Source organism: Sorex araneus, chromosome 2 (assembly GCF_027595985.1).
Source record: "Sorex araneus isolate mSorAra2 chromosome 2, mSorAra2.pri, whole genome shotgun sequence".
NCBI classification, from domain to species: domain Eukaryota; kingdom Metazoa; phylum Chordata; class Mammalia; order Eulipotyphla; family Soricidae; genus Sorex; species Sorex araneus.
Genome location: NC_073303.1, coordinates 339,874,348 through 339,899,388, shown reverse-complemented (window position 1 = coordinate 339,899,388; position 25,041 = coordinate 339,874,348). Strand labels below are relative to the sequence as shown.

The following is a 25,041-nucleotide window of genomic DNA, read 5'->3' as shown; positions in this document are numbered from 1 at the left end:
GAAGACAAACACCTAAATATCAGACGCAAATCCATAAATTCTATTGAGACAACAGGAAGAATCCCTTGTGACTTTGAATCTAAAGGCATCTTCAGTGGATCAATGCTATTGGCCAAGCAGACAGAAAGCAACAGTACACAAATGGACTCCATCAAATTCGGAAGGTTCTGCAAGGAAAAAAAATTATAACCAGAATAAAAAGAATCCTCAGAGACTGGGAGAAAATATTTTCTTATCAGTGACTTGGCAAAGGGTTATTATGTCAATATATAAAATCTTTCTAAAATAGAGCAAGAATTAAACCAGTAAGCAGCATTTTAAAAATGGATAACAGAAACCTCCTCAAATAAGACATACAGGTGGCTAAAACATGAGTGGAAAAAAAGTGATCTGTATTGCTGATCAGGGAAATGCAAATCACAATGAAATATCAACTCACAGCAGTAAAACTTATACCCACCATAGAAATTTAAAAAACTCCAGTTTGGTCATGAATATGGGGAAAAAGAAACCCTCACTATCATTGGTGGGAACGTGTATTGGTTCAGTCATTTTGTAAAACATTATGGACACAGTCTAAAACAAATATTGTGCCTCCATATGACTCAGAAATTTCATTTCTTCACATCTTCATAAGGATTCAAGAACTCTATTTAAAAATTATATCCATGTTTCTTTGTTCAGTGAAGCATTACCCACCATGGCTCAAATCTAGAAACAACCCTAATGAATAAAGAAGATATGGCACATTAATGCAGTGGAATCCAACTTTGTCTATAAGAAAAGGTGAAATCATGCAATTTGCCACTATGCATCCGGATTTGGGAGGGAACTGAACTGCATCAAACTGACTGAAGTAGCCAGAGGAGAACGACAGATGCAGATTTTTGTCATATGTGGGATATAAAGAAACACGGTAAAAGAATAACAAATGACCAAATTCAGTGGAATCTGAGAACTTGCATACAGAGCTGATTTTACCATGGGGGTGATAGAAGTGGTTTGATGGGTACACACACCCTGAGACAATTTTAGGGGCAGGGGGATATGGACACTGGTGGAAGATAGGGTGATTGGACATCTTATACATATGAAACTCTATCATTGGCTGTGTTGTAAACCATAATGATTTAAAGAAGAGATTTGGTTGTATAGATTCTCTAGCTCTTAACTACAGGATCCCTCTTTTTCATAGAATGCCTTATACTTTCCCTTGTCCTAATGGGCAGTGAGTTCTTTTAAAATATGTTTCGAAAAAGGACATGGGTGGAGGCTCATTACCTTCCTAATTTTGCATTAAAAATTCATTTTTGTTGAAGATAACTAAACTTTGTGATAGGCAAGTGCCTACATTTCTGTATTATCATCGTCTCCTCAGATATTGTATTCTAAAGGAAAATGTTCACTTAATATCTTTTAAGGTGGCATAATGGTTTAAGTAAAATGAGAAATCATTTAAAATTTTATGTTATAGGCATAAAAATAGCACAGTGGGGAATGCTTCAATAATCTCTTCACATGTGGATGACCTAAGTTCCATCCCCATCATCAGATATGGTTCCCTGAGTCCTGCCAGGAGTGGTCCCTGAGCACAGAGTCAGAGTAGGATCTGAGCATCACCAGATATGATGCCAAAACAAAACAAAACTAAATTAATCTTACAAAATAGTAAAAATAGTTCTTTAGGGTCTGGAGCAGGTATGTATCAGGTAGAATATTTACTTTGCATGCAGCCAAACTGGGTTTCATGCTTGGCATTCCATATAGTTCCCTGAACACTGCCAGTAATAATTTCTGAGTGCAGAGCCAGGATTAACCCCTGAGCATCTTCCAGTGTGATTCCCACAAATAAATGAATAAATAAATAAAAGCCCAAGCCAAAAAAATAGCACTTTAAAAGAAATTGTTTGGAGATATGTGCCTTGGCAGGTTATTATTTTTCAAAACAGACCAGAAGGTAATAATCTGTTTACATATAGTACAAAGCCAGTTAAGAAATTTTTATATGTATTTTAAAGAAATTCCAAATGAGTTTTGTGGAAGTTTGAACATGTCTTACATAATAGTTATTAAATAATAACCATTTAAACTCATCTAGATTGTTTTAATAAACAATGGACATTAGGAAACATGAACATTAAAAGTTGAAATTTAGCAAAATCCATGTGTTTGGGTGATTAAAATTTAAAATATGCTGTACAGTTTGGTAAGTATAGTGGGTGATAACTTTTATATTTGGATATTTGTCATTTAAATCTTAATTTGTTCATCTATGAAAACACTGAACATCAAATTATTTCACTTATAGTTGGAAAATGTGTTCAACTCTATTTCAAAATGTTACATTTTCCAAAAGTAATGAGAAAAAGTAAATGACTTTTGCTAGTACTGAAAATCATTATTATTAGGATCAAATAACATTGTTGTAATATTAAAAATATTGAAAGATCACTGTCACTGTCACTGTCATCCTGTTACTCATAGATTTGCTGGAGCGGGCACCAGTAACATCTGCATTGTGAGACTTAATGGCAAATATCACTTATATTTTAAATCTTATATCTAAATTATCTAATTAGTGATAGGATCGATGCATACATTAGTAGAATGTATCTATACATATAGTTAATAGTTTGCATCTATAACTTTTCATAAATATATATTAATATGGTACAGGTTAAAAACATTTAGAAGTGTTGTTTTAAAAGTATCTGGTTGGGGCTGAAACGATAGCACCAACGGGTAGGGTGTTTGCCTTGCATGTGGCTGACCTGGGTTTGATTCCCAGCATCCCATATGGTCCCCTGAGCACTTCCAGGAGTAATTCGTGAGTGCAGAGCCAGGAGTAACACCTGTGCATTGCCGGGTATGACTCAAAAAAAGCAAAAATTTAAAAAAGTATTTGGCCATCTCTTTTTTCAGCTATCTTCATATATAGGAATGAGAACATATTTTACTATAAAAATAAAATTTTTCCTCAAATACTACAATATAATATTGATCCATACAAATGCATTTATATTAAATAAGTATATAACATTGGGGAAGAAATAAGTTCGCAGGGAATGTTCTCCCTTAATCACTTAAAGATTCTAGAGCATTAATTTATCTGTCCAATTGGCAAATATTTACTATTTAATCACTATAGGAAAGACACTATTCTGGGACCTGAGTATACATTATTGAATAAAATAAAGGCTCTATGTTCACAGACTAACCTTAGCAGGAGGAAATTTAGTCTCAAATACATAAACAAAAGTGTTAAGTAGTAACAAAGCTGGGTCCTGTTGGGAGTGAAGGCATGGGAGAACACTACTATTTCTGCAGTATATGGAAAGTTAGTTCTTCAAGTGCATCTGCCTTGCTGTGTCTACTCTACGCTCTCCTAGGGAGCTTCTGGCTCCACTTAGACTAGAAACTGAAAAATGTTATGTCTGACCCGATAGGAGCCTGGCAAGAATCCATTCTGATTGATGGCTTTGGCATCACTATGTTATCCAAGATAATTGAATATTTTGACTTTTCCTCTAGAGTAAATATTTACTTAGGGTTGATTTTATATGAAAAGAGAGGGGGAAAATACAGAGACAATCAACCAGCAAAGGTGCTAATTTGCAGGCGGGATGGTAAAAGGCTCAGTTAAGGTGACATGCCAGCAGAAAGCACAGGAGGCGGGCAGGGAATTCATGCATGGTTGAGGAAGAACAGGGAGGGGGAGCAAACACAAGGATTCAACACTTAATGATGTTTAGAGCTGTATGACAGAATCAGAAATATTAAGAGCCATTTCAATTTCATAAATACAATCAGAAATTTGGATTCAGATGTTAAATAAATTACGAATGTTCCCACTTGTCAGACATTCCTAATGTGAATAGCACTTTCATATAGAGCTTCTGAAATCAGTTCTAAGTGGATTTAATATTATTTTTTGTTCATGTCTAGAAAATGAAATGCAAAATTGGGAGACCTACATTTTCCTTTACAACAGGATTCATTTTATATTTGCTTAATGCTTGTCTTGTATAATGCTCTTCTTTGTAAAATACAGAGTTCTTTAAAATTATCCAATTATATGGAATGACCTCCATTAATTCAATAAGCATATTTTAGGCTCTAAGGAGCTAGACTGTTAATATCAAAATTTCCTTTTATTTATTTGGTTTTCACAGTAACAGTTCAGTTGGTGAGGCAGTATTTTATTATAGATAAAAGAGTAAAAATTATTCAAAAAAACCTTGCATTAAGAACGCTAAGTATTGCTGACTCTCCTCCCTATTCTTTCACATAATTAAAATTTTCTTGTCACTTTTAATTATTTTAAATAATAAGAAAATCTGAGCTTTAATGAAAAGTACCAGACGCATGTTTTATTGTTTTTACATTAATTTGAGAATAATATTAAATTGATATTAATTAAATCTCAATATTAAATATAAGAATCATATTAACTATAGCTAATGAAAAAATATAAGAATCTGTACTTGGATAAAAATTATTTTAATGTAAATTTGATTTAATATTTTTGTTCAGTTTTAAGGGTGATACAACAAAGTTATGAAATATATAGCCTTATTTAGCAAGGTGATCTGAAACTAAACACATTTTTAAAAATCTAACTTATTTTATCTACATGATTATTTGCACTTACCATCAGTACATTCTAATTTGTTTTCTCTCTTCTCTTTTTCTTTCCTTTTTGGACCACACACTACTCCTGGCTCTTTGTTCAGGGATCACTCCTAGTGGTTTCTGGAACATTATGGGATGCCAGGGATCTCTTCTCTATTTTAATGGCCCTCACTCAAAATATAAAAGAATGTATTTACCACTACTATACAATGATAAGTAGATTAGAAATATATTCAATTATTTTTTACTGCATTCATATAATCTTAGATATTGATGCCAGTCCTTTATTTTCCAGTTGAGACAGAATGCTGTTGGTTTCAATATTTTCTTGGCGCCTACTCATAGATATTGATGCTAGTATTTTATTTTCCAGTTGAGGTGAAATGACATAGGTTTCACTATTTCCTTGGCATCTATTCTATTTTTTCTTGGAAGTCAGATGATTGCTAGAGTTTCTTGCTGACTCAGAGGAGAAAAAAAAAAACACCATTCCTATAGGCTGATTGTTTCCATGCTTCGTTGTACTACCTCATTGACGCTGTCCTAAACAGTATTTTGTATACTTTGACAGCAAGGATATGAGAAGAAAAGAAAAATGTTTCCCACTTGAAGTAAATTTGAGATATTCATGTGAAGTTCACATGTTCTTTTACTACAACATTCACACTGATTCCAAATTATTCTCTGAATACGTTTTCTTAGAGACAGAAGAGTTTAGAATTGTAATTACAAAATGTGGCCCAGGATCAGTAGCTGAAGCATCCTCTGGGGATTCATTTAAAAATCCCCAGTTAAAGGTTTCACCTCAGCCCCTCAAAAGGCACTGTAGAATGGGGTCAGAAATATGAGTTTTAAAATTTTAGCTAGGTACTTTATAGTTTGAACTATATTATTGGAAGTCAGATGAACTAGATTATAGAATGTGTTTTGTGTGTGTGTGTATAGAGGTTGATCATCCTAGTTATTGTTTATATAATGTCATGCCATCCTCATCTTGACCCAGTAAATAATCTTAGTTTATGCTTCTGGTAGAAAATCTCTTAATGCCACTTAGAAATATTTCTTGAATTCTTTAGACACATTGCATAGAATCATCAGCCACCATACTGGTATAGCATTCTTCTCATTGCATTTTTTAAATAAAATATAGATATAGCTCATGTGTTATGCTGTGCAATGATCAGTTTTATATCCATTCTAATTTATACTTTTAGAATTTTGTTTATAAAATGTTTCTCAGCTTAAATTCTGGGCATGCTCTTACTCACCACGATGTTAACATTTTAAGGAAGTCCCAGACCAATATACAAAAGAGGAGGATCCCTGTTTTGTTCCTCAGATGTACAAATACTTAACCAAAAGATCCTGAACTTTCCAAGAATTCTGTAGAACTGGATGCAACTGAGATATTAATGGCGCCTCAGAGACCAAAATAGATTGCAATGGCGAGGACACAGAGCAGACTCACAGCACATTTGACAGACAACGGACAGAGATAGATACCGTGGGGGCTGCACAGTATCTCCACTGTGGGAGTATGAGGACGTGGGCAGCCAGCCCAGTTGGAAATATGGGCAGGAAGAGCAGAAACTACATTGGAAACACATGTCCCTGATCAAAGTGAAGTCCAGAGAAGTCAGGATGCACTATATTGACCAGATCCTGGCAAAGAGGAAAGCGGAGGAAATGTTCTGGACAGCACTCTCCCTCTCTCCCCCACCCCTTGGACGAGGAGAGATATTGACCTTTGTAAAGTGCACTGAAAGTGGACAGACTGCCGGTTTTCAAATATTGGCCCCTAGAGAGGAATTCTATTGGTAATGCCAAAAACATGAGCCAGGCATCCCAGTACATTCTCAACAGTCACTTCCCTGTGCTGACATACATCTGCAAATACAAAACCTCAGTTCCCTAGGGAAGCCAACAGAGGCTAATAATGATACAATTTAATAAATAATGCTAATCAACTAAGACTGATAATATAAATAAACATCAAATATAATGCCCTATTCTGAAAAAATCAAAATAGCTTAGTTCTCTAAGTCACAGTGATTTTATTTTTAAAATAACAGAAATTTGAATAAGGAATTTGTGCAAACCAAAATAACTAAATAAAATAGCAAACAACTCCATTTTAGAATGGACTGAAGATTTGAAGACATACAGATGGCCAATAAGTGCACAGCATGGTATTTATTACCTCTTATTATTAGAGAAATCCAAATCCAAATGATGATGTGTCAGTAAATACTTGTGAGAATGCTTATTGTCCCAAAGTCAAGAAACACGAATCATCAGAGAGAAGGGAATGATTCTTCATTGCTGGTGTTAAAATAAGTCGGTACTGCCATTACGGAAATGAGTACGGAGATTCCTTGAAACATTTCAAATGATGGGAAGCAGACACTCCCATGCAGGGTATGATGCTGGAACACTTGATGTATAAAACACTTACCATTAACAGTATTGTAAATAATGTTGTCTAAAATAAAATTCAAAGAAAAAAAAAAGAAACACAGAGATAATAAAGGAATTAAAATACAGGCCTTGCATGCTCCTAACCTTGGTTGATCTTCAGCATCGTTTATGAGCCCCTTAGCACTGCCAGGAGTGATTTCTGAGCTGCAAGCCAAAAATTTCTCCTGATCACTGAGATGCATGACACAATAGCCCCCTTGTCCCCCAATTAAAACTGAAATTCCAAATAGTATTTTTCTGATAAAAACACACATTTGGGAAATCTATAACCACAACTTGTATTTACTGAGTATAATTAACAATATCCATGAACTGGAAATAACTCAGTATCAATCAACTGATTAGCAGATTAAAAAGCCCATTGTCTATGATATAACTGCAATGTTATTTAAATTGAAATAAAGATAAAAGTCTGCTGTTTCCGGGGACTGGAGCGATAGATAGCACAGTGGGTAGGGCATTTGCCTTGCACATGGCCAAGCCGGGTTCGATTCCTAGCATCCCGTATGGTACCCCAAGGACCACCAGGAATAATTCCTGAGTGCATGAGCCAGAAGAAATCCCTTTACAATGCAGAGTGTGACCCAGAAAAAAGCAAAAAAAAAAAAAAGTCTGCTGTTTCCAACAATATAGGTTAGATATCATGCACAAGGAAATAAACCAAAAGAAGAAAAACAAGCACCATATGATTTCATACAAATGTAAGTTAAAGAAAGCAACAAACATAGGAACTGAAGGAAGCAACAATGAAGTCTTCAATCATTTAATGGGTAATTAAGGGCAATCAATTAATGACTAAAAGATGGGAAAAAGCAAGGCCATAGGGTTCAGAAATAGGAATAAAACACAAATATAATGATTTGTTAATAAATACATCAATTTTATGTTTGACTCTGTTACAACTAATAAAAATTAAAAAGTGCACAAATAAATAAAACTGTAGGACTGGGATTGTAACTCCCTGGTAGAACATGTACTTTTTTTCTTTTCTCTCTAGTTTATCATTTAATTCATAAGATGGCAATGTTAATCTGATTTTAAAAAAATTATGAATCACTGTGATGTACAGTTACAAACTTATGAACTTTCATGTTTGCATTTTACTCATACAGTGATCGTTTACCCATCCCCCCACCAGTGCCCATTCACCTTCACCAGTGATTCCAGTATCCCTCACACCACCCCTGCCCTATCCCCCCACCATCCCACCCTGCCTCTGTGGCAGGGTATTCCCCTTTGTTCTCTCTCCTTTTGGGTCTTGTAGTTGCAATAGAGGTATTGAGTGGCCTTCATGTTTGGTCTATAGTCTACTTTCAGTTCGCATCTTCCAACCTGAATGTGTCCTCCCAACATACTCTATTTGGTGTAACCTTTTCTATCTGAGCTGTTTTTTCCCCCAGAATGTGATTTTTTTATTGAATCACTGTGAGATAGAGAATTACAAAGCTGTCCATGATTGTGTTTCAGTCATAAAATCGTCCAATATCTATCCTGCACCAGTGTAATTTCCCAACATCAGTGTCACCAGTTTCCTTCCAACCCCTTCAAGCTACTCCCAACCCCAACCTGCCTCCATGACAGGTACCTGACTGCTCTCTCTCTCTCTCTCTCTCTCTCTCTCTCTCTCTCTCTCTCTTTCTCTCTCTTTCTCTCTCTCTCTCTCTCTCTCTCTCTCTCTCTCTCTCTCTTTCTCTCACTTTAGGCATTATGGTTTGTGATAAAAGGTGCTGAAAGTTTATCATGTATATCTCTTTACATACCTTCAACACTCAGTTTTTGTCCACAGTGATCATTTCCTCCAATCATTGGGAAAGATGAGTACGGAGAGGCTGCTAAAATCTCAGGGCTGGGAGGAATGCAGTTACTGGTGCCTGCTCAAGTACATTGACAACAGGATGACAGTGACAGTTGTCATAATGGACCCTCTTCTGTCTTAATTACTCTCCACCCCCAACAGCTAGTGGTAATTTCAAACCATTGACCAGTCCTCCTTTTCCATTTTCCCTGGTCTTGGATATTTGTTTCATACTGTTTTTTTAATATCCCACAAATAAATAAGGTAATTCTATATCTGTTCCTCTCCCTCTGACTCATTTCACTCAGCATGATACTATCCAGGTTCATTTATTTATAGGTGAATTTCTGCGACCTCATTTTCTTTAATAGCTGCATATTATTCCATTGGTAGATGTACCATAGTTTCATTATCCATTTGTCTATTCTTGAGCACTCAGGTTGTTTCCAGATTCTGGCTATTGTGCATACTGCTGCAGTGAACATAGAAGTGCAGATGATGTTTCTTTTGTGTTTTTGGACCCCCCCAGGCATATTCCCAGAAGTGATATTGCTGAGTCAAATGGAAGTTCAATTTCTAATTTTTTGAAGAATATCCATGTTATTTAGACAAAAGACTGAATCAGTCGGCATTCATACCAGCAATGAATGAGGATCCCTTTCTTGAACACATGCTTCTTATTTGTAAGTCCTTGGTTTAATACCTAGAAGCACTACTCTGTGTGTGTGTGTGTGTGTGTGCGTATACATGGTATATTTCTATTTTATAGCTATAAAATTAAGAAGATTAAATATTTTTGTTGAAAATATTGATATATCTAAACTAATTTTGTTTTATAATTAATAATATTTTAGAGAAAAAAGGAACTTAATTTTTGTAAAAATGTAACTTCAGCACAAATATTTTGTTTTATATATTCATATGCACTCATATATACATATCTATTTTTAAGCAGTGAACTTCTGCTAGAATTTCGATAATAGCAATTTCAAGAAAGTCCAACAAATCTATACCTTCTCTCTAGAATGAAGGTCAGGGTGAATACAAATTTAGGTGATGAAAGCTCATATTTAAAAGTAGTTTTAACAGATAGAAGAAATTGCACAAAGAAACTTTCTTCTCTTTAAATAGCCTTTATCCTTTTTTCTCAACTTTGATTCAACCTTTTTCCTTCATACCTGAACATAAAAATACTAATAGAAAAGCATTTAAAAGAAAAATGTAAGGTCAGGTGTGTCATCTCTTCACTGAAGAAAAAAATAACAAGGGACTATAAAAATTGTTCTATAATATAAAAATGATATTCTTTGCAAAGAGTGTATAAATCCAAAATAGTGGTTTAACAAAATTGGAAACAAATGTACCAATTAGATGACATATGCTTTTTGCTGTGAAAAAAATAAAGATACATACACTTGTTTCTGTAAGGAGATTAAAATACATTGATATCAATGCAGCAACAAAAGGCTGAAAAGTTCACCTCCATTAGTTACTTGTTTTGAATTTGAAAAAATAAAATTCCTCTATTTTTCACTTGAAGTCTATATATTTAAAGTGGTTTTGCAAATATCATTCTCAAATAGTTCTACCATAGCTCAACTCATGTACCTCGATATTTCACTTCTAAATATAAGGAACAATTGGTCATTTAGGAAATTACCAAGCACAGGAAGCTTTAATACTTGGGTATAAAGAGAGTTATCTTTAAATCAAAAGGATCCAAATCTGTGACTAACCCAAATGATTTCTGCAGCCTGCAATCACACAGCTTGAAAATGCTCCTTTTTGGTTATTTGGTCTGTGCCATTATAATTGGATAAAGTTAAGACATCTAGCGCCCATTTTAAATCAAGAAGGGATTCTAGAGAACAAATGATCAAATTAAATTTCATCTTTATGTAAGTTCTTTAATGTTATGGAGACATTGACTAAAATTCATTTGCTTGGCTCTTAGAACAAATTCAATTATTAATGGTGACTGACATATTGTGCCATCCCTGAAAGACTAGATTAATTTGGAAAGGCAATGAATTTTTTAGCATTGATCTGGGGATTTAATTTTATTTTAATATTAAGCTTTATTTTTTAAGCAGGTATATTTTCATTAACTGGACCAACGAATTCATCTAAAAGTCTTTTATCATTTATTTTGAGATCCTAGGAAAGCTTTAAGCTTCACTTAAGTCTTTCTTTTGCCTCTTACCCATTACATAGTCATTAAGACCGTTTGATAGAAATGCAAAAACAATTTTCTAACTCAGAATTTATGGTTAAGCTATACAGAATCCATCCATCCCTTTGGAATGATCAGATATTCTAGATTTTAAATAAAACAGATTCTAGTTGTTCAACATGTATATTTCAATTTTTGATGTGAGACTGAAAATCAGTAGAGGAAATTCATTGCATAATCTCTAAATCATTGAATATATTTTATTTTCTCCATAAATAATTGAAAAAACACTTGGTAACAAATGGTATCATGACATTCAATTTCATCTGAAGCTGTGCTTTGGATTCTGATAGATTTCTCTATATAAACCCAAAATATTCTTAGACTTTATAGATTTATATCCTTTGATAACATGTTACAAGAAAAATATATTCAGATATACCGTGAAAGAAAAATGACTTTTCAGGTAATTATTATGTGTTCTTTGAGATTCTGATTTCCTGAAGCAGAATTGAATCTCTTTTTATATTTTTGGCAAATTTATCAATAGACAAAGAAAAAAGTAGAAAATGTAATGAGATTCCACTGTCCCTTATGTACTTACCTCCATCAATATCAAGATAGCTGTTGGTAAGTTCAACACTAGAAGTTCCCAATATTCATGCAGTTATTTTTTGTAATTATATAAATTTTCCAACATCTTTCTTTTTTAATTTCATTAATATTGCTTACCCAATAATTTGAACTATGATTCAGGATTTCAAGTCAAGATATGTTGAATTAAAATCACTCAATGCTTCTATGCTAATGCGTTTGTGTGTATGTTTGTGTGTGTGTGTGTGTGTGTGTGTGTACAGGTATGTTTGTGTAAGAAAGCAGGATAAAGTGGGTGGAATTTCTATTAACACTAATTTCAATCATTAGATGCAAATAATTCTCCCAAATACCAGTAGAAGTCATAATTGGGAACTAAGAGTGCCGGACTAGCTCTCCCCTAGTGGTGAACTGGAGGTGACTTAGAGACATATGTTGGTGGTCATGGGAACACTGGTGCTGGTGATATGAGGTAACTATATGCATGAAGACAATCACTGTCAATCTTATTGAAGAAATATAGCCCAAATTATAAAAAAAAACCTAATTTCTATACCATAAATAAAATACAAGTATATATAAATATACCTGAAGATTTTCAAAAATAAATTTCCATACAAGTCAGAAGCAATTTAAAAAATAAGAAAGCAAAATATGATCCTGACTATTTTCAAGAGGAACTAAAATAATACACAAAAATATCTCATAAATTTGCAGTCATTTTAACAATGTTAAGTAGTCTCTTGATAGGATAAAGTAACTTTTTAAAGTACATTAAACTTCAGAAACTGCCTAAATACAAAATACAAATCTACTAAGAGTTGTCATAATTGACTAGTGATGTTGTCAGTGACTAGTAATGCTAATAAATGCATGTCACTTTAATAATAATTAAAATACTTAGCATGTGAGACTGAGTTCACATCTGTCACATTACAGCTTTAGGAGGTATAACTTTTCACATTAACTAAGCCAAAATACATGTAAACCTGCTTGAAATTTAAAACATGCATGTGATTTTGATAAGATCATTTTAAATAGTGGAGATGATATTTATTTACCATTAACAATGTGGTACACAAGTTTTATGAAGAAAGCTTGATTGAATAAGAAAGAAGGTAGCTGCTTGTAAACCGTTTTTATTTCACTTATATATATGTATAAATACTTTTTGCTTTTTGTTTTTTGGGGTTCACACCTGGCTGTACTCTAGGCTTACTCCAGGCTCTGTGCTCAGAGAATACTTTTGGCAGGGCTGAGAGACCACGTGGGATGCTGGGATTGAATCTGGGTATTTAAAATTTTTCAAATACTGACAACTGCTCTGAAGAGAAAAAGTGTGTGTAATGATCAAGCAAGAGTGATTAGAGAGAGGCTAACTATCTGAAGTACTTAAATGTGCTTTTTGAGTTCCATCTAGGAATCAGTCTGGATTATAGCTATGCATCCTAGAGTTAGAAATCCTTAAAAATGGGAGAATTGTTATTGTCAAAGACAGTCAAATATTCTGTGTTGAATTGTACTGATTTTTTAGTATGGAAAATGAACTGAGAGTTGATAACATAGCTATACTAACTATACTAGGCACTGTGTAAGATTTTTTATAACTTTTCTAACTTTTATTAGATACATGAAATGCAGTTTATTATCATCGTTTCCAGAGGCAGAAGCTGACTTAGAGAGATGATCAGCATCAGGTTACGCAGGCAAAACTAGGGTTTGAACCAGGGACTTAAATCTTAAACTTCAATTTTTTCTAATGTTCCACATGAATCATTTGTTTCCATGTGAATCATTTACAGTATTATGTTGACAAAGTCTGTAGATTATTTTTATTAAATAATATTTAACACTGTCATTCTATCCAGGTGTCTTGCCTAGACCAGTGCTCCCTTCTCAAATTTATTGTGAATGGTGATGACATAGTTCACTTTCTCCAGGGAGCTGTTTGGTATATGCTGGAGTTGTGTTATATATATGTGTGTGTATATGTATATATATATATTTTTCTTTTGCCTGATGGTCACAGATCATAACTGAATGACATACATTACAGAAGGCTAAATCTGCTACTCTAGAGAAAACAGCACTTGAGTGTTTTATAGACAGCAGAGCTATCCTGGTGTAAGTTCAGGCAAGATATCACTTATCCTGTTTAACTTTGCACCTTACCTGTGTCCTATAGTGCTTTTCTGGCTTACCAACAATTTCTTTGAAGAGTGTCTCCTTAAATAATTGCAAAAAAATCCCAGTGTCTTGATCTGATTTGGGTAAATTGACCTAAGGCACCTTTTATTTAATAAATATTTTTTGAGTTAAATTCTAGGGATTCACAAATCAATCTACCTTGATTCTTCTTTTTTATTATTGGGTTTGTAACAAGTTGTTCAGAAACTTAATGGGATTAGGAGGGAAACATAATAAAGAACTCAATAAAAATTAAAATGCAGAATTAAAACATACCTAATTATTTGGCGTAATTAAGAAAGAGAATGAAAAAATTCACAAAAGCAAATCTATATGTTAAAGAAATAATCAGATTGATTGTATAGAAAGGCATAATGGGCAGAAGGACTGTCTTACCAAAACAAATAGTAATGTCAGATTGAGGAAATCTTATGTATTAGATTTTACAGGAGAAAAACACATGTTTTGTGTGAAATACATGGTTATGTGATGATCTTTATAAAGACCATGGTATTCTTCAGAGCTTTCACTGCACACAATTAAAAAGAAAAATAAATATTCACAAAAATAAAATAATTGTATAGCTAACATTGAAACAATATGTTTTGGGGGAACTATAGACATTCTATGTGTGTGGATAAAATCACTCACTTCAGATTCTAGTATTTTTTGAAGTATAATTGATTAATAAGGGATATTTATAGCTACAAACCTCATAGTATAATGAGAATTATATTAGTAGCATCGTAATTTCACTTTTATCATTGATTACATTGCATTTTTAGAATGGTATAGTTTAGGGTTGAATCTGCTACTTCTATAACTAACATCTGCATAGCAGTTTATTATAGATACATAGAAAAAATGCTTTTATAAAATTAGTACAAATCATGTAGTTACTAATGGGAAAAGATGAGAATATCTTTCCTGTTCAGTTATTTTTATAGTCGTGTGTATCATTATATGAATCCAGTAGTGATTTGATTTGCTCATTATGAAAGCTAAAAATAACCCATTTGACCAGCAGTGAACCATTTCTTGAGTCATTAAATTATGAACGTTGCCTCATTGCTGTTTTCACTTTATAAATGAAGCAAAGTCAGCACTGGGAAAGATTATTGTGAAATGTGCAGTATCTTCGTTTTCCTTACCTGCAGGAAACTTCAATAGCAGATAATTGAAATCTTCCATTTCTACTTACACTTAACTTTGTAAGCCTTCATGAGCATCCAAAGGAAACCAACTGGTCAAGTTGACAAAGATGTATGAATGACTTTTCAATCCTGAGCTTGTCTTTTCAGGGGTGGGTATGGATGGTGTAATATATAGTAGTCTCAAAATGCCCTGAAGTTGTAAGTTTATAAAAAGAGTTTCATATTGAAGATTACATAGATAGAAAGTTCACATTTCCTCACAGTCATGGTATTATGAAATTAATTTGATAAGTGATAACTATTAAATTGAAAAATATTTCAAAATATAAATCCCAGGTTAGAGTGATAGTACAGTGATTAGGCTGTTTGACTTGCACATAGCCAACATAGGTTAAATCCCAGACATCACATATGTTCTCCCAAGCACTGCAAGGAGGTGATCCCTCATTGTAGAACCAGGAGTGAGACCTGAGCACAGCAGGGTATGACCCCCAAAGCAAAATAATGCACTGCAGCACTGTCATCCCATTGTTCACCGATTTGTTCGAGCGGGCACCAGTAATGTCTTCATTGTGAGACTGCTTGTTACTGTTTTTGGCATATCGAATACACCACGGGTAGCTTGACAAGCTCTGCTGTGTGGGCGGGATACTCTGAGTAGCTTGCCGGGCTCTCCAAGAGGTACACCTGGGCCAGCCACGTTGAAGGTAAATGCCTATCCACTCAGCCCCAAAGCAAAATAATAATAAATATTAAAAGACCAGGATGGTAAAATCATTGAGATAATGTTATGGTTTATGCTCTCAACCCTTATCTCTTTCACTATTCTCCTTTAAAGACTGTACTATCCATGTTACTTCATCCATTCAGTTGGTCTGAATGTCTTTTGCCTATATGTTCTACAATAGAAAATCATGGTGGAAAATATTATCATCTGTCCAACAATATAACTCTGTTTATAGTTCTTATAAAAAAATAGAAAAGTATGTGGGGCTGGAGAGATAGCACAGAGGATAGGGCATTTCCCTTGTATGCAATCAACCCAAATTCGATTCCAGCATCTCATATGGTCCCCTGAGCACCCCCAGGAGTAATTCCTGAGTGCAAATCTAGGAGTAACCCCTGTGAATCGCCAAGTGTGACCCAAAAAAGAAAAAATAGAAAAGCATGTTTCTACTGTTCCAGAGCTCTCTGCTTTGCGTCGGCTCATGCCCGTTATACAGTTAAGAGTCAGTCACAGCGCAGACATATGAGAGTATAGATTAAGTTCTGTAACAAACTCTTGCGAGTGTATATAAAGAAATTTTAAAATTTCAAATTACAAGGGAAATGTGTACTAGTGTTCTTTTATCCAAGATTTATTTAAAGTGGCAGTACTATAAGATCTACAGAGAAAATTCCACCTTTTCACAAAAGGATGAGTAAATTAGAACATTTCATTGTTTTGTTTTATCTTTACAACATGCCCAGAGGACATAAAGTAGGTAAAATATGTCCATATACAATCCTTTATGCATAAAGGGAATATTTTTTCAGGTTAATTTCAAGCATAAGTGTCTGAATCATTCTCACATAGTTATTCTCCATAAGTGTCAGATATTAGAAGATTCTAATGTCTCTCTCCTTCCCATGAGTAAGTTTTATATGATTTCAAACATCCTTCCATTTTTTTTGTTGTTTTGACAAGAAAAATAAAATGCACTTTATGACTAAATCCATGTATGTTTTGGATTGTTTCACTCAGAGATGCTTGGAGAACATAATCATGAGAGCTTTTATAGTGTTTAATACAGAATATATGGCTAAGAATGTAAGTGCTAAAAATAAATTATCTTGAAAATGGAGTAAATTCTTTTTATCTGTCTGTCTATATTTAATTTCTCTCATTTTCACATGAAAGAGGAAAGGATTGTATCTCAGGCTTGACATACTTATCCTTATTTCTCAAACACCGGAATAATGGTGTATCTCTAAGCAAAATGGTCTTTTGTTATTCACTACTGAAATCATTACTTCTGCTTCAGTTATTTCTGTATGTTTCCAGTAGAGAAGCTGATATTTTAAGAAAATTTCCAATGTCTCTGATCAAACAATTTAGATTGTATAAGAAAGCTTAGACTATGTTCAGAATCAGATGAAGTTTCATATATTTATAGTTTACATATATCTTAACTAATTAGCCATTATGATAATTGAATCAAAGGAGGAGGCTACATTGGCAATAAAGTTCATGACAAGCCAAAGAAGAGTCTTTATTTTTTACACAGTTATGGTTTTATTTGTTTTGCTCTGTACTGGAAGCATAAAGTTTTCTGCATTATTTTCAGTAAGGCAGTGATACAGTTTTATTTGTAATAATACATACAGAGTCTCTTGACCCTGTGTCTGGCTGTTTTCACCAGGGCCCCTTGGAGGGGGAGGTTTGAGTTTCCCTCCCCGCCCGTAGCAGATCTTCAAAGATCCTCGAAACCAAGCCACAGCCATGCTCAAGGCCACTCCACACATTCGGACGAGCCTCATACATGAAGGAACCGGCAGAGGAGCCCAGGTGTGCGGGACCCGGGGCTAAAATCTCCAAGCCTGCTTGGTTTGGGACTGGGCCTTCTCCACCCAGACCCCCTATTTCCCAGTAGCTTGGCAGCCACACCCACAACCTGCCCTGGTGCCATGTAATCCCACCAATGGCCAAGATCCAGAGACTATAAAACAACACTCCTAGAAGAAAACGATGCAGAGTCTCTTGCCACTGTACCTAGCTGTCTTCACTGGGCCCCCTCAGACTTCTTATAGCTTAGTTCTCCTTCTCTAAGAACCTGGAAACGTACCGAGAGCATCCTGCCCACACGGCAGAACCTGGCAAGCTCACTGTAGCATATTCAATATGCCAAATACAGTAACAATGATGGGTCTCATTCCCCTTACCCTGAAAGTGCCTCCAATGCAGCACCATTGGGAAGAACGAGTTAAGAGAAGCTCCTATAATCTCAGGGCTTGGAAAATGGATACGTAACTGGTGCCTGCTTGAGAACATTGATGATCAATGGGATGACAGTGATACAGTGATACAGTGAATACATACATTGTCTTACTGGGGTTTATCTCCAGGATGAAGAAAGAAGACTTTTAATTCTTTTCGGTATAAGTGATGGTGTAAGTGTGCTGAGTAAAAGACACTGGCCATAGAGAAGGCTATAAATGAGATCTAAATCTACAGGCATTAGTAGCCTACAGGTAAAAGCAGCCTTCCTCCACAGAACTCCATCCCAAGGAGGCTCAGTGAAGGCTAGCCAATTTGATGCATATGTAGGCATTAGCCACATGGACCAGCACTTATAAACAGCCAATGCCAGTCCCCTGAGAATACCAGTGAGCTACACCAAACCCTGAAGAAACTTCTGGCTTGAACTCTCTAGCATTTTGAAAGTGACTGAAATGGTTATAAGTGCCTGAATGGGTCTCTAAGCCATCACAAAGACCATCACGGTAGGGATGATAGCGATAGTATTCCCTGCCAGGTGCATGATGGAGAGGTTCATAGGAATCTGCTGGAGGGGACCCTAGGTAATCTCCCAGCAGCTCTTCTCCACCAGGATCTGGTTTGTCTTCCAGACTGGTGTCTGGCATTTGCTTGTCCAAGTAACCGATGGGTTAGAGAGAGTCTCCCTGTCAGCTGTCCTGGTCGCTTTAGGCCCTGCTGCCTCCTCCAGGCCCGCTTGGTTCAATGGCCCATTTGAAGCTATTGTGCAGTTCTTCTCCTGAGAAGTCCTTTTCACCCTTAGAAATAGATCCTGGGGCTGGAGCAATAGCACAGCGGGTAGGGCATTTGCCTTGCACGCAGCCGACCCAGGTTTGATTCCCAACATCGAATTTGGTCCCCTGAGCACCACCAGGAGTAATTCCTGAGTGCAGAGCCAGGAGTAAGCCCTGTGCATTGCTGGGTGTGACCCAAAAAAGAAAGCAAAAAGAAAAAACAGAGAAATAGGTCCAGCAATTCTCAAACTTACTTGTTCCTAAATATTTTAGGTTTTTTTTTCTATTTTTTTAAGCCTGTAAGAGAACATGCTATGGTTAAAAATTTTGAAAAACTAGAAGAATTTATTTTAGTCTCCCTTTAAGAGCAAATTCTTTCCTAATATTGTCATTAAATTAAGCTTAGATTACAAACATAGGGGCTCGAGCAATAGCACAGTGGGTAAGATGTTTGTCTTGCATGCAGCTGACCCAGGTTCAATTCCCAGTATCCCATATGGTCCTCTGAGCACCGCAAAGAGTGATTCCTGAGTGCAAATCCAGAAGTAAGTTGTAGCATCGCTGGGTGTGACCCAAAAAGCAAAATAAATAAATAAATAAGATTACAAACATAACTCTACTGGGATTTGGAAATGAAGTATGGTTATACTGAAATATTTTATATAATTCTATCATATTTATTATTTTAAGCTATAATTTCATTGATAAGGGTTTTATTTTCTCTTTATTGAATTTACAGATTTGCATCTACTTTTTTTGTTTTCCTGTCAAACATTCTTCTTCTTTGTTTGTTTTGAGGACACCCTTGGCTGTGCTCAGGATTTACTCCTGGCTCAGTACTTAGGGATAACACCTGGAGGGGCAGGAGATCAAACCTGTGTCAGCAGTATGCAAGACAAGTATCCTGCCTGCTGTGCTATTGTCCCAGACCCCCACAAAATTCCAGTTCTAAATAATTTCAAAAATCCTAAATACTCACCAGAAGAGTTGGCTTTAAAGCATGTGCCTGTTAAATATCAAACTCCATAAAACGGCAAACAGGTAATGTCAGAAACAAGCTCTTCTTTGAAGCCAGGGTTATCAGGTAAAGTTCAGCATTGTTGTCTAATTTACATCTCTGTCTTTACAAATTCATTCTCTATCCTTTTCTGGTAAGTTAACATCTTTATATGAGTTCTGTTGAATTAGACCTAAATGCTTGTGCCCGGATGGCCTGCTCACACCTTTCTAAGTTATGCCATTAAAGCAGCCACCACCACTGTCAATAGAGTCCTATAAAGATTAATGGGGCACCTGAAAAGCAACAAGAACTTTGAGTGATTTCAGGGATTTCAGACTCCAGAAATCAATTTCCTTAAGAATGTCCATAAAGATTCAACTGATGGTATTTAACACTCCTCTTCAGTAGTGCAAGTCATATATATGAGAATTAAAATGTTAATTGAATCAAAGGAATAAAGAAACATATATATACATATTCAACATGAAAATTTACATAAAATTAATTTTCTTGGAACTGGAGTAATAGCACAGTGGGTAGGGCATTTGCCTTGCACTCTGCCAACCCAGGTTCGATTCCCCCGTCCCTCTTGGAGAGCCCAGAAAGATACTGAGAGTATCTCATCCACATGGCAGAGCCTGGCAAGCAACCTGTGGCATATTTGATATGCAAAAACAGTAACAAGTCCCACAATGGAGACGTTACTGATGCCCATTGGAGCAAATCAAAGAACAATGGGAAGAACGTGCTATAGTGCTACAGTGCTATAAGTATATAATTAAAATTTTTAATGATGAAATATTAATAAAGATAAAATCAAGTAGATTAGGCAAAATTAATATAGATAAATTGCACAGCTGATTGATTTATAAATATACATATACATGAACTTTTTTGTTGCTGTTGTTGTTGCTTTTTTTTTGTTTTTTGGGTCACATCCAGTGACGGCCAGAGGTTACTTCTGGCTTTGCACTCAGGAATTACTCCTGGCGGTGCTCGGGGAACCATATGGGATGTTGAGAAATTAATCTGGCTCAGCCACATGTAAGGCAAACGCCCTACTTGTTATACTATTGTTCCAGCAGAACCTCCTGCCCCCTGTGCCAGGCTGTCTTTACCAGGGCCCCCTTGGATGGGGATGGGTTGAATTTCCCCGCCTTCACCAAGGAGAGCCCCGGCAGCTAAAAACTTCCAGAACCCAGCCATGCTCAAGGCCACTCTCCACATGCGGGGACAATCTTTACACATGAAGGAACAGGGAGATGAGCCCAGGTATGCGGAACCCAGGGCTGAGATTTCCTAGCCTGCTCAGATCAGGACTGGGCCTCCTCCATCCAGATCCCCCATTTTCCAGTAGCTTGGAAGTCACACCCACAAACTGCCCCAAGTGCCATGTAATCTCATCAACAGCCAAGGTCCAGAGACTATAAAACAAAACTCCCAGAAGAGACCAATGTAGAATCTCGCATGACAGAGCTACCCGTGGCATATTCCATATGCCAAAAACAGTAACAATAATGGACCTCATTCCCCTGACCCTGAACGTGATAAGGACAAATGAGCAATGGGAGGATAGTGATATACAGATGAACAGTGCTCAGTACATCCTTAAATATTCTGAATGGTTTTAGACTACTAAGACAAAAAGGGCTCTAATCACAACAGGAAGGATTACATTAGTCTTAGATCATTGATAAATGAATAAAATATTAAAAGTTCAAAACAGAAGAGCAAAATACAAAATTAAGTGTCTTACAGTAATTATTTCAGTTAAGAAAATGTAATATTTTTAAAGTTCTAAGTACATCTTACAAGTATTTTGAACATGTTTTTGTTATTCCATATGGAAAACTTATAAAATGGTGGTTTTAAGTGTTCTTTAAGAGTCTTTTAAAAAGAAAACTGTATGTAAAAGGATATGAGGTTGTTTCTATATAGCACCAGCATTTAGTAACTGCCCCTTCTAATATTTATGAAACATTTTTAAAAGTATAAAATGGAGAATTAAAAAAAACTGGAAGTATAAAGCAAAGCTTTTGAAGCTGTGTGGCCTTGTACCTCACTGCCATCTCTTAATAAGTATATTTTTTGAAGTCTCATTGATCCCTGATTTGAGTTCCCAGGTTTAGTAATAAAACATGACATGATTTCTCACTTTGGTGCAGGGCAATTTACTGCAAAAGAAAATGCAAAGTCCTGCCTAGTGCAGGGTTCTGACCTATTCAGAGAATTCATGAAGTTCATCAAACCTGCCTATTATAACTCAGAGCTCTCCATTTTCAATTTCATTATGACATGAAACTAACAGAGTGTGATTTAAGTGGCTTGCAGTCCTGAAGAAGTAATGCAGTTGACTACTGAAGCAAGTCTGTGGAAGTGAAGGATTGTGACTTTACAGGAACGGTTCCTCCCACAACCCCCCCCCTTCCACATTATATATACATGCAGAGGGCAGTATTCTTGTTCCTGTTATCAGCATGGCTTCTGTGTTCAATTACATCATACATATCACAGTGTTCTGCTGTCCAATGTTTAATGCTTTCTCAAGCAGAAAATCTGGCAAAGTTCTTTGACTTTTTGCTTTTTTAAAGGTTCACATGATTTGACTCTACTGAATTAAAAAAGGTGAGTGGACATATTTCATTGTTAGAGAAGAAGAAAAACATTTCAGAGCCTCTGAACTTTGTAATGTTTTAACATTAGGGAATAAAAAGTAAAAGGTCTTTTGGTTTAAAAACAGAGAGTAATAAAGAGAAAACTCCATGTGGACATAAGCCATACAGATTGTAAACTGAAAAAGATATTGGTACCTCACAGTCACATATGTGTAAGATTTAGGATGCTAGATTCCACTGCTTTAGCTCCAAAGTCACTTAATGGAATCTTCTCAGCCATGGTTTATCTACTCATATCAATTATATACTGATCAACAATGCAGACGTAGTGATAGAGATGTGGTAGGGAGGGGAAGGCCCTTCAGCTGCTAACCTGCTTCATGTCATTTCCAAATGAACTGTCACATGACAAGGATAACGTTATCCGGTGTCCTCTACAATGAGCATTTTACTGAGTTTTAACCTCTTCCCCACCCCTTTTCAGAACTCACAAATATAGGTAGCTACATTCAGATTAATTTGCAAGTGGAGTTATCACAAAATTATGCAAGTTATTTTTAAATAAGCCAGCTCAAAAAAAATTACTACTGACAAAATGTTTTGGTTCACTAAGATACCTACAAATTGTGAAAGACAAAAAAGTTATTATTTAAACTTGTATGACACCAACAAGATTTCCATTTTTTAAAGCAAATTTCCTTTACCTTTTTCAATTTTTAGCTTTTGGACCATATCCAGTGCTGCTCCGGGCTTACTCCTGGCTAGGTACTAAGAATTTATTCCTGGCAGTGCTCAGGGGACTGACCATATGCATTGCTGAGAATCAAATCAGAGCTGACTGTGTTCAATTTTATGCTCTGTACTGTTTCTAAGGTCCTCAAACAAATTTCTAAACTTTCCTCAATTCATTTACAAACAACTTAGTTTCATTATTATTTTTATTAAAGTAGCATAGCATTATAAAATCATGGAGTTACAGATAGGTATTATAAATTGTAGCACTGTCTTAGCACTGTTGTCCCGTTGTTCATCAATTTGCTCGAGTGGGCACCAATAATGTCTCCATTGTGAGACTTTGAGCGAGAGCACAGAGAGTAGGGCATTTGTCTTGCATGTGGCAGACCCTGTTTTGATTCCTCCATTTCTCTCCAAGAGCCCAGCAAGCTACTGAGAGTATCCCGCCCGCACTGTCAAGCTACCCATGGCATATTCAATATGCCAAAAACAGTAACAAGTATCACAATGGAGATGTTACTGGTGCCTGCTCAAGCAAACCAATGAACAATGGGATAACAGTGTAACAGTGCATTATTATAAATTAGCATATGTATATAGTACATTGTTTACCACTAGTTAAATTCTATTCTTCACGGTGCAAGTGACTCATTGTACTCAATTTGCCTTCGTTCTTCATTCTTTCGTTCTGGTAGCCATTAATTGCTCTTGAATATAAATGCTTTTTTATCTTATTCACAACCAACTAAAAATAAACAATCAACATCATAAAAGCCATACTTAAGCCTTTTGCACTGACACATAGGAAGTAAATTTTTCATTCGTGCCTTTCTGTATTAAAAATATAAAATGAGATATAAAATTATAAGAGAAAAATATATGTTATGAAATGTCCTGTATTGTATGTGATCTTCTGCTCTCTTTTTAGATGGAAAGAATAGAGAAGTCTTTCTCAGTTTTCTGTTTTGCTAGAAGCATTCCTGGGGCAGAGTCCAGCTGATGCCAGGAAGACTACTGTAAGTGAAATACAATTGTCTTTACCCCTGGGAAAACTGATCACTTACAATGTTGGAACTATAGAAAATGTTCCCCAGTTTATAGTGAAGTTTTTGATTTTACAGGACACATTTTTCACATTTTCTTAATGAAAACAGACATTGCCTTAATACTGAGGATTCTTGTGTGGATTATTTTTCCTTCCTTCCTTACCTGTATTTTGTTATGACATGGATTCTTCCATTCAGCACTGTGATACTGTAGCACAGTCATCCTGTTGTTCATCAATTTGCTCAAGTGGGCACCAGTAACGCCTCCCTTGTGAGACTTGTTGTTACTGTTTTTGGCATATCAAATACGCCACAGATAGCTTGCCATGCTCTGCCATGCGGGTGGGATACTCATTCGGAGAGCTTGCCGGGCTCTCCGAAAGGGACAGAGGAATCGAACCTGTGTCAGTCACGTGCAAGGCAAACTCCCTACCTGCTGTGCTATCGCTCCAGTCCAGAGTCTTCAGAATAGCCATAAATACACAGTGAAATGTTTCTACAGTAAATATTGATAGTTTAGCACAACCTAACAGATTACTAATCACATTATATTAGTAATTAAAAATTTAGGATTAGAGAGATATCTCACAGGTTGATTATGTGCTTTGCTTACTGAATGACACAGTATGAACCCAGGCACCTCCTGGTCCCTGAGCACTTTAGGGAACAACTCCTGTGTACTGAATTGGAAGTAAGTTCTAAGCACCACCAAGCATAGTTCCAAATATAAAATAAAATGAAGTATAGATAAATAATAAAGTGGATGATAATAGTGTCTCCGGATGACTTAATTTGTCTTAATATACAACACAAATTCACAAATCTTAATGTTTATTTATGTTTGCTTATGCATTATTTGATTATCCATTTTATTTGCTTGTT

The 25,041-nt window shown here is 35.6% G+C and overlaps 1 pseudogene; it reads right to left on the bottom strand.

Annotated features, from left to right (window-relative positions):
- Positions 1–18,230: 18,230 nt before the first annotated feature.
- On the bottom strand, positions 18,231–24,382 carry LOC101548749 (ER membrane protein complex subunit 4-like; annotated as a pseudogene).
- Between the last annotated feature and the right edge of the window lie 659 nt (positions 24,383–25,041).